General features: G+C 34.2%; 1 protein-coding gene across 5 annotated transcripts in view; it reads right to left on the reverse strand.

Moving 5' to 3' along the window:
- The window catches only part of LOC108966128 (lutropin-choriogonadotropic hormone receptor), a 59,296-nt gene extending 50,807 nt beyond the window's left edge, over window positions 1–8,489 (reverse strand). For 4 of the 5 annotated variants that reach the window (XM_018928890.1, XM_018928888.1, XM_018928889.1 and 1 more), the window contains exon 1: window positions 7,860–8,489. The gene's annotated coding sequence lies outside the window, so the exon portion shown is untranslated. Of the gene's footprint in view, window positions 1–7,830 lie in introns of all 5 variants that reach the window. The other variant, XM_018928886.1, reaches the window with a different exon arrangement.
- Between the last annotated feature and the right edge of the window lie 5,317 nt (window positions 8,490–13,806).

The raw sequence follows: 13,806 nt of genomic DNA on the forward strand, positions 1-13,806 counted from the left end.
AGCTGTTTCAAAAATCAGATAGCGATAACAATAAAACGATTTTCAACCTTCCAGTTGACTTTACATCGCATAGATCTGCCAATATATAAGTTATCTTAATAAAAATGAAAGAGCGTATTTATCCCATGGTAGTGCATTTTTGTGCTTAAAATGGATACAATCGATAGAGGATGATCTTATTATATCATCGTTTATTATTTGTCGAATATTCAAAGCCTTTTTAATATAAAATATTACGAAGACCTGAAGGTATTTCCCTTGCTTTGATATCTGCAATTTTCAAGAGTATGTATCCGATTATATCCGAACTGAGCCCTTCTTTGCTTGTTTTAAACTATTTTTATTTCTTCACCTCAGTATATATAGTACAAGAATGAATAAAAATATGTATATAGTAGAGAGTAATAAAACGAACGAGTAAATAAACGAATAGAAATTCCATTTCAAAATTTATCATCCTCAACGTCAGCGTTCTAGCCTCAATTATTGCCTTTCATATTCGTAAATTTGAGTATATATAGTATATTCTTGTAATATTCACATTTCCAAAAGCCCCAGCCATTCRTTACTTGTATATAGAGTTGGGTAGGCATATAGCATAGTTCAATTCGCAAAAGACCTCTGTAACTCTGTACAAATTTCGATTTAGTTGTTTAATCAAACTGCTTTTATGGTAAATAATTCTTAAATCGAATAAGAAAAGAAAGTGCAAAAAAATTAAAAAAAAAAAACAAGTAAGGAAGGGCTAAGTTCAGGTGTTAACGAACATTTTATACTCTCGCCTCAAATACCGTATTTGTGCATAGTTTTATTCCGCTATTATCATTGGTTCCTAATGTATATATTATACATAGAAGGCATCAGTTGGAATTCAAAGTAGCGTTGTATTGGAAGAAGGCGTGGTTGTGAACCGATTTCACCCTTATTTTGTACATCTCATCAGGGTGTTAAGAAAATATTATATACCGAATTTCATTGAAATCGGTCGGGTTTTGGTCCATAAGTGGGAGACGCCACCCCCATTTTCAATTTTTCAAAAAAGGCTGGGTGCAGCTTCCTTTTGTCATTTCTTCCGTGAAATTTAGTGTTTCTGACGTTTTTCGTTAGTCGGTTAACGCACTTTTAGTGATTTTCAACATAACCTTTGTATGGGAGGTGGGCGTAGTTATTATCCGATTTCTTCCTATATGGAAATGCCATGAAGAAAACGACTCTGTAGAGTGTGGTTGACATAGCTATAGTAGTTTCCGAGATATGTACAAAAAAATTAGTAGGGGACGGGACCACGCCCACTTTTCCAATGAAATTAAGTCAAAATATGCCCCTCCCTAATGCGATCCCTTGTGCCAAATTTCACTTTCATATCCTTATTTATGGCTTAGTTATGATTCTTTATAAGTTTGCGGTTTTTGCCATTTTGTGGGCGTGGCCCACAGATGGCTTTTGCCCAAACTCTACTCGTCACCCTGATCACTTTGGTATATATAACCCTATATCTAACTCTTTTAGCTTTAGGACTTACAAACAACCGTTATGTGAACAAAACTATAATACTCTCTTTAGCAACTTTGTTGCGAGGGTATAAAAAATGAAATTTCCGGTGTTCTTGAGTGTCATAATTCGCAGTTAGGTTAAGCGTTTGTTTATGTTCATACATATAAAATTTGTTTCAAGAATATTGTATATGATTAAAATAACCGACGACTGAAGTACAATATTATAAACATGTTTAAGCCAAAAATAATATCAATTCGGGTGGTATATGTAAATCTTTGTTAAAAAATGGACATCTAGCATAGAGCTGAGGGATATTGCAGCCGACCTAGTGTATGTTACAAGTATGTTAAGTCAGTAAGTTAAGCAATCATTGGCATCGACCTTCTGGAATCTTCGATTTTGGTAGCCATGAAGACAGTTAGTCAACTTTAGCGAACTGTTCGCGCATTCCACTTGATGATTTTGTTGTTGCTTCCATAAGTTAGTTTTTTGACAAGAGATCAGCGTTCAAGGAAAGCGTCAGAARAAAGCGAATCGATCAGAGATGAATACTTATACACATATACATTGATGATAACCAACGTCAGAACGTTACTCGGTTTAAAACATCAATTTGGCATATAGCCACATACGTGTGTCTGCTTTGTTAGGAGTGAATTCCAGTTCCGAATAATCTAAAAAGGAATTTCTATAGGTAGAGTTTATCAAAATTGTATAGAAAATTCGATGAAGGCTCACGATATTTTTTGGGTCGTTCGGTAAATAAATTMGAAAATAGTTAGAAAGCAACCATTCAAGTTTTGACTCAAGATTTGTCAAGTAACCCTTCACAGCTGCATATTTTTTGGCATAAAAGGATATAAAAGGCCTTTATTCAGATTTTGTTCGGCTTGTTTAAATGCGGTTATAAGTTATGTTGTCCGATATCAAATTTGACTGCAATTCATTCACGATTTCGTCGAACAATGAATGTTGAATTCTTTCGMAATATGTTTTAATATGAAGTTGGGTAACAACTCGGCTTAGATTCTTGCAAATTCCGAGTATGAAATATTTCTTTATTTATACCTGAACTTAGGCCTTMATTACTTGCTTTAATAATCGAATTGCAGTATGTCATTGAAATAACTAATTCAAACTTATGCAAATATTACACTAGTTTACAGTTATTTTGCTACTGTATTGTTAGAGATTGTTTCATGCTAAAYTTCGATTGTTAAAAGCGAAAATGATATTTCTTAACGGGTAGGATTTTTTTTAATTTTATTTTTTCCTCACATCATTTATTTAGATATTAAGGTGTTACTAATCAGATTAGGGATTCAGCTAAATGATTCGGACAAAAACTTTCTTCTCGTTGGAACGATAATTTACTCGGATGCGTAATCTCTCAAACTTTCATATTCGTTCCGAAGCAATGGATTTTTCTGCCAAATATCTCCAGAAAAGTAGCGATATGAAACTAAGGTAATCTTTATTTTTATCATTCTTGTGTCCACGCATTCCTGAAACAACATCGAGACATAATTAACGCTAAATAAAGATCCGTTACACTCGAACTTGACTGAATATTAGTCAATTTAATATGATTGTAAACTATTCATCGTGACAATGAATAAATAATTTTTTTTTCTGATATTGTCATATATTAAATGCATAATGATTTACATTTATTAATTCAGATCCAGATTTTTCACATTATCCAGTAATACATTGCACAACATTAATATATAATAAGAGAATGTTCATCAACCACATCGAATAAAACGTATTCGAGGTGTAATAATATCGTAAATTCAAAGTTTTGTAATAATAATGAGAAAAATCCAATCGATTATGTATATATGCACATATATACCTAATGGAAGATAAGGTGTGAAAAGCTCAACTGAGGTGGATGAAAGCAATGACATGAAGATTTTAAATAAATATTCTACACATACATATTCATGAACATATGTATATACACAAACGATGTTCAACTTTTTGAAAAATATAGTCTCCCATAGTGAGATATAATGTGAGTAATATAATGAAAAATTTTAAAGAACTTCTAGCATGTACAAACAAAGTGGGGACTAGTCGTACCTTTGCAGTAAATTTAATAATTGCAAAAAGCCATGAAAAGCACATGCTCTCTGGAAATGTGAAAATTACTATTCCAATAGAGCTGTGTAGTTGCATGCATATGTATATGGAAACGTATGTATTCAAAATGTGGAAAATCAGGGTACAATCACACCTTTTTCCYATCATACATACATATAAATTCTCCTAATTATTTGTGTAAAATACTTTATGGCAATGTATAATACTGCAGTCAGTGCTTGTAGCGATTGCGGGACCTATGGACCTATTTTATTTTTTTCATAACAACCCTGCACGTACACGATTTAATCCATTTTCACACTGTCGGTAGAAGTTCTTATAAGATTTCTACTCAGCAATTTGGTTGTTGTAGCTAAAAAGGGCTTAGGAGATATGTACATTAAACGTATTAGAGGACGACGTCACGCACACTTTTTCAAAAAATGTTGCCCTCAGGTTCCAGCTTTATATCTTAATTTAGTTATGGGACTTTATGTGTTTTTGGTTAATGGCCATTTGTGGGCGTGGCAGTGTTCCGATTACGCCCATTTACGAACTCGTCATTTTAATTTTGTACTAAGAAACCTATAAGGTATGTCCTAGTTTCATCGAGATAGCTCAATTTTTATTCAAGTTATAGATTGCACGGATGGGCGGACGGACAGACAGACAGTCAACCGGATTTCAACTTTTCTCGTCATCCGGATTATTTATATCTTTATATATAGAAATTGCGTTTCACGTTGTTTGTCCGCGATAGACTCCGAAACTACTAAACCGATTTTAGTGAAATTTAGCACACCGTGTAAATAAAAAATACAGTGAAAGCTCTATTAAATGAACGATCTATTAAGCGGATAAATCTATTAACTAAACAGRAAGTCTGGTAACCAGACGTTGAGAAATCAGCTTTAAATTCGTTATTTTTTCCAAATAAACTTATTTGTATGAACATATTCGAAATTAAGCCTCAAGTACAATCCCTTGAATTCTTATACCGACAAAAACGTGTTCGCCTTTATACACATGTATCTCGCTTAGTTTTAGTTGATACGTACGATGATTGAAAGAGTATTAGAATTGTAAGCATGCTAATTTTTTTCTAAGCCCACAAATATGTCAGCTAAGGATAATATCTTACACTATAAGCAAATAAAGCGGATTTGGACTCGTTCAACAAACATTGATTTAATGCAAAGGTTCCAGTCAAAAACCCTTTGAGCTAAAACGGGTTCACCACGGTACATTTGTAATGAAAATATTCATAAATATTCAAAAAATTAAATTTTCAGGGAATTTTTTTASGATATTTCCAAGGAAATTTCGTGACGGCATTGAAAAAAATTCATAGTTCAAACAAAAAAAAACAACAAACCAATATATATATTGTTTCCAGATAAGCATATGTATATATATATATATACAGTTTGGATGTAATTGTTTCAAGATCATTTTCGGCAGATAATATTGAATATTTTCTAGAGTTYATTAAGTCAAAAACCCCAAAAAACGCAATAATATTATTTACAAAAATGAATAAGCCAATTTCTACCAAACTGATAACGAGTCAGAACTGCATACCTCTGAGATTACCAAAGTAAGTAGGATGATAATGAATGCCTTAAAATGTTGGTTATCATAAATCTATGCAGCTCTCCATTGACAGTAACGGTGTTACCAACTTCAGAAAGAAGTACGGAACGATGATTCCACCAGACCAAAAACCACACCAAAATTGTCAATTTAGGTGAATGTAATGGCTGTTCCGGCTCAATTTATTGTTTCTCTTCGCACCAGAGTTGACAGATTTGTTTATTTATCGCACCACTCAGATGATGGTGAGCCTCATCGTTAACCTTTTCAAGTTGTTTCGAGGCAAAACAGCGAATTCACGACGTGTTCYTGAGTGAGAATAGTTTTATAATTACTACTTGCTCAAATCCTTTCTCCAAATCTGCCAGGTTCTGGTTTGAGATAGTACAAAATCTTTTGAAYGTCATGGAATTGACAAATTGCGGTCTTCGGCAACACTTGCCTGAACGGTAGCAATATTTTCATTACTTCGAGCGRTCTTTGTCYTAATAGCTCTTGAACATATGTAAAAAAAGAATGTGGGGACACAGGTGAACGATTATTAGGAACATCAAATGACAAAAGCGCACGAAAAGTTGCAATTGGACAACGATTTTTTGATTATAAAATAGTATATATATATATATATATCTTTCCATTATGAAGTTGCAAACATTTCTGAATACAATATGAAATTACAGTTCATGATATATGTATATTAAAAATGGTCAAAATGACATTACAAATTATATCATCCCGTTTAGAAAACCTGGTATAAAAATCTACAGAAGAAAATATTTCAGTTAAGCTCTGCCGTCATATCCGGCTTAAGTGTAYATTCAAATCTTCAGACGGTATCTTCTATTCAAGAGGTGATATTCGCTCACTGAGGCGTATACGTTTTAAGCTCCCAAGCCCAAACTCCCAAAGTGGAATTGTGTAAAAATGTTTTATTATGAGAAGATTTATTATTAACAAGATAAAATAAAGCCCCATTATTTTTTGAACATATCTCGTATAATGAACAATCAGTCMTGAGTCCATTGAACCTACAGCTTACGTAAATAATTATAGATYGGTGTAAGATTAAAATTGCCCGGTATATTGTTATGATCAAACCTTACACATCTCATTGGAGAACGCAGATTAGAATTAATTATAGCATACAATTAGTTGCCTCATTAAGCGCTTGAAAACATAATTATTTTCAATTCTGGGCAAGTTATCAAATTGYTCTGATTTATTTTCCATCTGCCAAATTTTGCTGATGGATTCGCCAACAACGTAGAAGAGTAAAATACTCAGAGTTGTCATCTACTTATAAATCAAGAGGTGCAAAATCAAATCGTAATTTAACATGTTTGAAAAGAAGAAAGAAGAAATTTGAAGAGGTAAACATTGAGGTTAAGAAAATCAATTCAGAAGCGTTTCTRAGTTTGTAAAAACGAGAACTTCGTAAACCACGAAGATTGAGATTCAACAATCAATTTACACAACATCCATAAAGAAGGTTGAAAAAAAATATATATAATAAATCGAACAGTCTTACAATTTCTTTTTTTCCAACATCGAACATTAGTAGCACTGGGTATCGAAACGAAACTTGAATTTCAGAMACTTCGTTTTAATAGAACCCATCCCAAGGGATCAAAAAATCAGMACTATTATCTCTTCGCCAGGGCATTTCAAGCTGACCCTTACGTTATGCATGTTCTGATTACAGCTGATAAGCGCTTCAGCGCTCAACGCATTGCGATGCGTGGTACATTTCAATTCGTTTCTCTCGTCATTATATGTATATTTATGTCTATTTAAAACTTACTTAAATAATAACAAATCGAATATTTATTATTATTGCTTAGAAAATACACAAAAATCAAAAACTTTCAAAAAATTTCTAATTTTTATACTTTCACAACATGTTGTTACAGAGTATAACAGTTTTGTTCACCTAATCGATCTTTTTAACAGATAGATTATTGGAGTTATAGACATACATACATATGTTGAGTAAACATTGAAAGATCTTGGCACCCAAGAAGACTGGTATTGTAGATGTGCGGAATCGGACTACTGTCATGCTCTCAAAARCCCATTAATGTAAGGCGTCCCCAGATAGCAAACTGTGAACCTCAGTGAATAAAGTTAATATTTTACCGAAAATATCTTTAGGCATATTTCTGAAATTTAGGAGTAATCTTTTTCTAATAATAGTGTGCCCTTGAGCCAAAATCCAGGTGAGTACTTGCATTGGCCGCCATGTATGTATGTATCTAATATAGATGCGTTAACCTTTAATAGCATTATRGCCTTGTGTGTAAAATGGATACACAACTCCTTTACCCGTATATATAGCTATCATAGMAACTGAACGATCGGAATCATGTGTTTGTAAGGGACCGTTTGGATTAGTGAAGAGTAATATAGTTTCATTATTAGTTAACATCTTTTCTTGTTTTTTATTGTTTAGTCTACACAAGTTGTTCTTTTGATAYAAATTCCGTGTTTATGCTTCTGAGGTGTGTAGTCAGCGTCTCCTTGTACTATTATTATATGTTTTTTATGTTTGTATGTGCGAGGAATTTTAATTAACAATAACTTAATAAATATACATTTTTGGTCTCGAAACGCGGAAAATAGACGAAAATACTTTTCTGTTTTGATTAAACCTACCAAGCAATCAAGAGCAGTAATTTCCTCACCTTCTACAGCTAAACAAACTTGTCTTCTAATTAACACTTTTCCAAACTGTTTGCAAACAAATACTTATAAAACACTTAATTAATTATCCAATTTGTGGAACAATGCCCTCCGCACAGATCTACACACAAACACATTAAATATGCGGCGTTTCACTTTTTAAGCACTTTAAATATATACAGGTGTACATACACAGATACAAGCACATACATATATTCGTATATTTAGATTTTAATTTCCATTATCTATAAGCAAATAATTATACTATAGTATTTCACTCTTTGTAGATTTTTTTTTTTAAATGGCGCCAACGCGAATGAACTTTCWAGTACACATACTTTCATTACATAATAAAAATATTTAAGCACTACTTTGAGGATAAGTTCAGCAGAATATGTAAGTATGTGTGTGCGGTTTTCATTTCCGCTGCACAAAATGTTTTCCGCTTCAAACAATCAACCGTTGCATTCTGACGGCGAAACACTTGTAGGATCGCGCTGATTTCGAAATAATACCGTTCACTTGCAATCAACAACGCAACACCACAACACTGTTTGCCACCCACGAGGCGAGTGACTAACGAACACAAGTTTTCGCACTGCGTCGTTCGAGCTAACAAACACGACCGTTCACCTCCGAAACTAAAACGCCAGTGAGCTGCCGACGCATAAAATTTTTCGTAGTCGCTCGCATTGGCTAATATAACYCACTTCGTGGCTGTGGCGATTGTTTACAATAATTGCTGTGCTTCACTCGGTCGCTGCAGCTGGGWGTATCGGAATAAGCAACGAGTCGGGGGAGACTTTTGCTGCTGCTGTGAGCACAATGTGTGGGGATGAGCGAAAGCTCATCCGCAGCTTTAGGATGCACTTGTTGCATGCACTTCCATACGCAAATTGATGGGGCACTTGACTTTCCTGGGTGCTGACGGTCTGCTGTGTGCARCCGGCAGCGAGGAATATGCACATACACCTGAACAACCAGCAACACATTKCAAGAGTTCATTGAATGTCGAACAGGATAATGACCGTAAGCGCGTAAACACGGCCTGGCCGCCGCACACATCCAGCCCGTGCAGTCCGTGCAGTCCGTGCAGTCCGTGCATGCACATAGCGTTCGATGATATGGATATGTTCGTGTGTAGGCTATTGTGCCCTCGATAAAACCGAATTTGTTCTGAAAATGTGAGTGTTAGACAMCGTTATAAAGCAATGGGAGACTTTAACCGAAAAAGGAAGGGCGAAAGCTTTACAAAAACACGCTGACTYTGGTGTAGTTGGATGTAACCGTGTGGAGTATGACCAAAATAACCTGCCTTAACACCTGGCAAATAGACCTACACCTGTAAAATAAAATACATACATATTCATTTCTTACATTTCGTTTCATAAATGTACATAGTGCAACCAGCCATATTTCTAATAAAACACATTAGAAGCTCTTGCGCTATATTTCACCTATTTTGCGTTTGCGAATCTTTAGCAATTTATAATTAAATCTTTCAGAAGTTGGAAGTTTTTCTTGCGCAAAAATTCTAACATGTTCAGACCTACAAGCCGACTTATATGCATGCATATGCAGATCTCAAAGAACTTCTTTGGGGTATTTAAGAATAGTTTTTGACTAATGAATACGGTTGAAAACAGATAGTATTACATATAACTATTTKCATATCATATTAAACCTAAGTCACTTGAATTTGCGAGAATACAACTTTCGCTTGCAAGATGAATGTAGCACAAGTATCATACAGTGCGTCCGAAAAATAATGTTTTTCTGCACAGTGTAGAACAAAGTGTGGTATTTTATAGTAACTTGCAACTAACTTTACCGAACCAAGTAGCCAAGACGTTAAATGCTTTCTTAATATTGGGTAGTCGAAAAAGTATTTTCGTATTTCTAATCAAACTTCAACTTCTTTTTTTTATATTTATAAATAAATAAATATGTACCATTTTGGTCGACCAATTTTTGCCATTTTTCCGCTAGAGCCATTTTTTACCGCAAGCGAGCAAACCATTGTTATGCTGCACGAACTGATACAGCATCGTCCCGGTAAACTTCACAAATTTCATTGGGTGGTATTCTTCCCTTTTTCATACAAAAATTTCAAAATATAGTGAATTTCCTTATTAATTTGACTCATTTTTGAACAGCTGTAACTTTTTTTTAACTTCACCGAATTAAATTTTTTTGCTTAAGGGGGTATTCTAGTCAAGAAATTTCAAAAAATCGAAATTTTTTTCATAATTCGATAGTTTTGATATTCAAAAATATCTCCCTAAAAGGATTTTTCAAAACTCAAAATATTTCCAAAGTTATAGCCATTTTAGTGACGTGGCAACTAGACCGGTTGAGCGAACTATCTATCTATCTATTACGCTGCCCGAAACTTAACGTAAAACTTTCAACGCGTTTTTCTCAAAACTCCCTTTTTTTGATTCGTTAGCCACAATATCTCAAGTTCTAATCAGTCGATTTATTTGGGTTTGGCATGAATATTCTTTAAATATGTCTCTATCACTAGAAACAACAAAAAATAAAAATTTGAAATTTATAATATTTAAAAAAATCGACAAAATTTAAAAATGTGTGAAAAAATCGACTTTTTTAGTAGCCGCCATTTTATGAAAATTATTTTTTCTTTTAGTTTTGCTGCTTCATGACATAGCGACATTCGTACTCACTAAGAATCTGTCATAGTTTTATTTTTCGATGACGACAAGGGTAGAAATCATTTCGATGAGGACACGGCCTCTTCTTCCCCTCCTTTTCTTAAAGGACGCATAACTCGATGAAAAAAATTTATTTTGTGTACTCCYCTAAGTGTAATAAACAAATGATAAAAAAACGGATGGAAAAAAAATGGAGCTTCTAGACTAGAACACCCCCTTAATCTAATAAAATCAGATCTCTGCCTGACGATGGCASAAAATTTTTTGGGAAACTCTATCGATCATCTTTCCACTATCTCTTTTGCTTCGTCTGTTTTATTTTATATCGTAGATATTAATCGGCAGAATAATACTGGGAAATCTGGAAATTTCTCTAGGAGCTTTTACAACATTTTTTCCCATACAACGTAAATATATTTGTTATGTAAGAAGATTACATTAAACAAGTAAGGAAGGGCTAAGTTCGGGTGTAACCGAACATTTTATACTCTCGTATGATAAAGTGATAATCGAGATTTCATTATCCGCCATTTACATATTGTTTTATTTTGCTGTAAATTAATTAGATTAGATCAATTTGTGTACTTTGAGTATTGAATTGTATTTTCATTTATTTTAATTGTATTGGAAAGTTATATTCCGATCACGAACATTTTCTACAATCATCATTTGTTCCTAATGTATATATTATACAGAGAAGGCACCAGTTGGAATTCAAAGTAACGTATATTGGAAGAAGGCGTGGTTGTGAACCGATTTCATCCATATTTCGTACATGTCATCAGGGTGTTAAAAAAATATTATATACCGAATTTCATTGAAATCGGTATAGTAGTTCCTGAGATATGGATTTTGGTCCATAAGTGGGCGACGCCACGCCCATTTTCAATTTTTAAAAAAAGCCTGGATGCAGCTTCCCTCTAACATTTCTTCCGAGAAATTTAGTGTTTCTGACGTTTTTTGTTAGTCGGTTAACGCAATTTTAGTGATTTTCAATATAACCTTTGTATGGGAGGTGGGCGTGGTTATTATCCGATTTCTTCCATTTTTGAACTGTATATGGAAATGTCTAAAAGAAACGACTCTATACAGTTTGGTTGACATTGCTATAGTAGTTTTCGAGATATGTACAAAAAAGTTAGTAGAGGCCGGGGCCACGCAGACTTTTCCAAAAAAATTACGTCCAAATATGCCCCCCCTAGTGCGATCCTTTGTGCAAAATTTCATTTTAATATCTTTATTTACGGCTTAGTTATGACATTTTATAGATTTTCGGTTTCCGCCATTTTGTGGGCGTGGCAGTGGGCCGATTTTGCCCATCTTCGAACTTAACCTTTAACCTTTTTATGGAGCCAAGAAATACGTGTACCAAGTTTCATCATGATATCTCAATTTTTACTCAAGTTACAGCTTGCACGGACGGACGGACAGACAGACATCCGGATTTCAACTCTACTCGTCACCCTGATCACTTTTTTATATATAACCCTATATCTAACTCTTTTAGTTTTAGGACTTACAAACAACCGTTATGTGAACAAAACTATAATACTCTCTTTAGCAACTTTGTTGCGAGAGAATAAAAATAGAGTAAGAACGTTGGATCTAAGCGAATTTTGAGTCAAAATAAATAACATTGGATCATATCTTTCTTGTGGTTGGTAAGTAGTTCGGCTAACTTGAACAGGGATACCTGAGCCAATGCATGAGGTATTAGCACAAGGAAGCTTAATACGCAAATCTATTGCATTTTATGTAAGGTCTGTGTATATACATATAGTGCCTCTTCTTCTTCTTTTTTGGCATAGACACGGCTTACGCGGTTATAGCAGAGTTAACAACAGCGCCAGTCGTCCTTTCTTCTCGCCGTTTAGCGCCATTTGGAGATTCCAAGTGTAGCCAGGTCCTTCGCCACTTTGTCTTTCCAACGAAGTAGAGGTCTTCCACTTCCTCTGCTTTCCCCGGTGGGTACTGCGTCGAATACCTTAAAGTAGCTGGAGTGATTTCGTCCCTTCGGACGACATGACTTAGTCAACGCAGCTGCTGTCTCTTAATTCGCTGAACTACATGTGTAAATGGCGTCGCATATATGTATCGTACAGCTCATCGTTACATCGATTTCGGTATTCGCCGTTGCCAATGCGCAAAGGACCMTAAACTTTTTTTCATAAATTGCTAAGGCATTTTCTTCTTTTGACTATAAATTAGTGTTCATTTCTCCAGAGCCACTTCTAAATATCAATCCAGCAGGTATTGGCTCTTGCCAAACCAATTTTTAATTTGTTAACATATCTGGAAGCTGTTATTAAATTGTACCTCAAAATCGAAACTTAAATTTTTATGAAATATTATATTTTGCAACCATAGTTATCAGAAGAATTGAAATGTTTCGACCGYTTGCTCACAGGATGAATTTCAAAGCAAAACGGTCCATAATGTTCTAGGTTGTGACGGGACATTATATAATTTCCGAAATTGTGTGCTCTCAAACAACTTTTTTCAGAAGATTTCATTCAGCTGTCATGGAGCACTTCCTCCGCTATGCCAATATGGTTTTCTTATTTGTTCGCAATTCTAGGGAAATATCCCCGACTAAGGGTTGGGCTCAGCAGGGGTACTTATTTAATGTTGCAAAGTTTTTTCTCATTCCGTTTATTCCACTTTTTAGGCAATTCGCACAAGACTGATAATTAAATTTTTATTCCTGCTCAATAAATATGACGACAGCCAACATTCCTATAGAAATATCATGGGCCAACAATATAAATACAGATTACGTCTTCCCAAATTGATTAATAGATTATCAACGAATCAAATTGACACAAAATATTATTATATAAATCGTTACACAAACATGTACTTGTTTGATTTTTCAATTGTTGGAAATTTTCGCTAATAATAATTCGTCGAACACTCGTAGCTTAATGATTTCGCAAATTAAGTGAAACGCAAAAAGTATAAAACTATACTTACTACACCTCCTAACAGATGTTTATATGTGTTATCTTTACTAACACCTAACTTAATTAAGCAATTTCTATTGGATAAGTGTGTACATACATATTAAAAGTTGTAATACCTATAAAGTAGTATAGTAAGTAGGTTATGCCGAAATATGAGAGATAAAAAATTATTATTTTACAACTCAAAACATTTGAGAGATTATTGCATCTCTGCTTTTGGGTCAATTGACAACACTAATGCAAAAGAGTCCTATCTCTTCTATTCTCTATTATGGAGGTTGTTTTGCGATCTGTATAGTTAAGCATCTTCA

Source organism: Bactrocera latifrons, unplaced genomic scaffold, assembly GCF_001853355.1.
Source record: "Bactrocera latifrons isolate USDA-ARS-PBARC rearing strain unplaced genomic scaffold, ASM185335v1 scaffold_156, whole genome shotgun sequence".
Lineage (NCBI taxonomy): Eukaryota > Metazoa > Arthropoda > Insecta > Diptera > Tephritidae > Bactrocera > Bactrocera latifrons.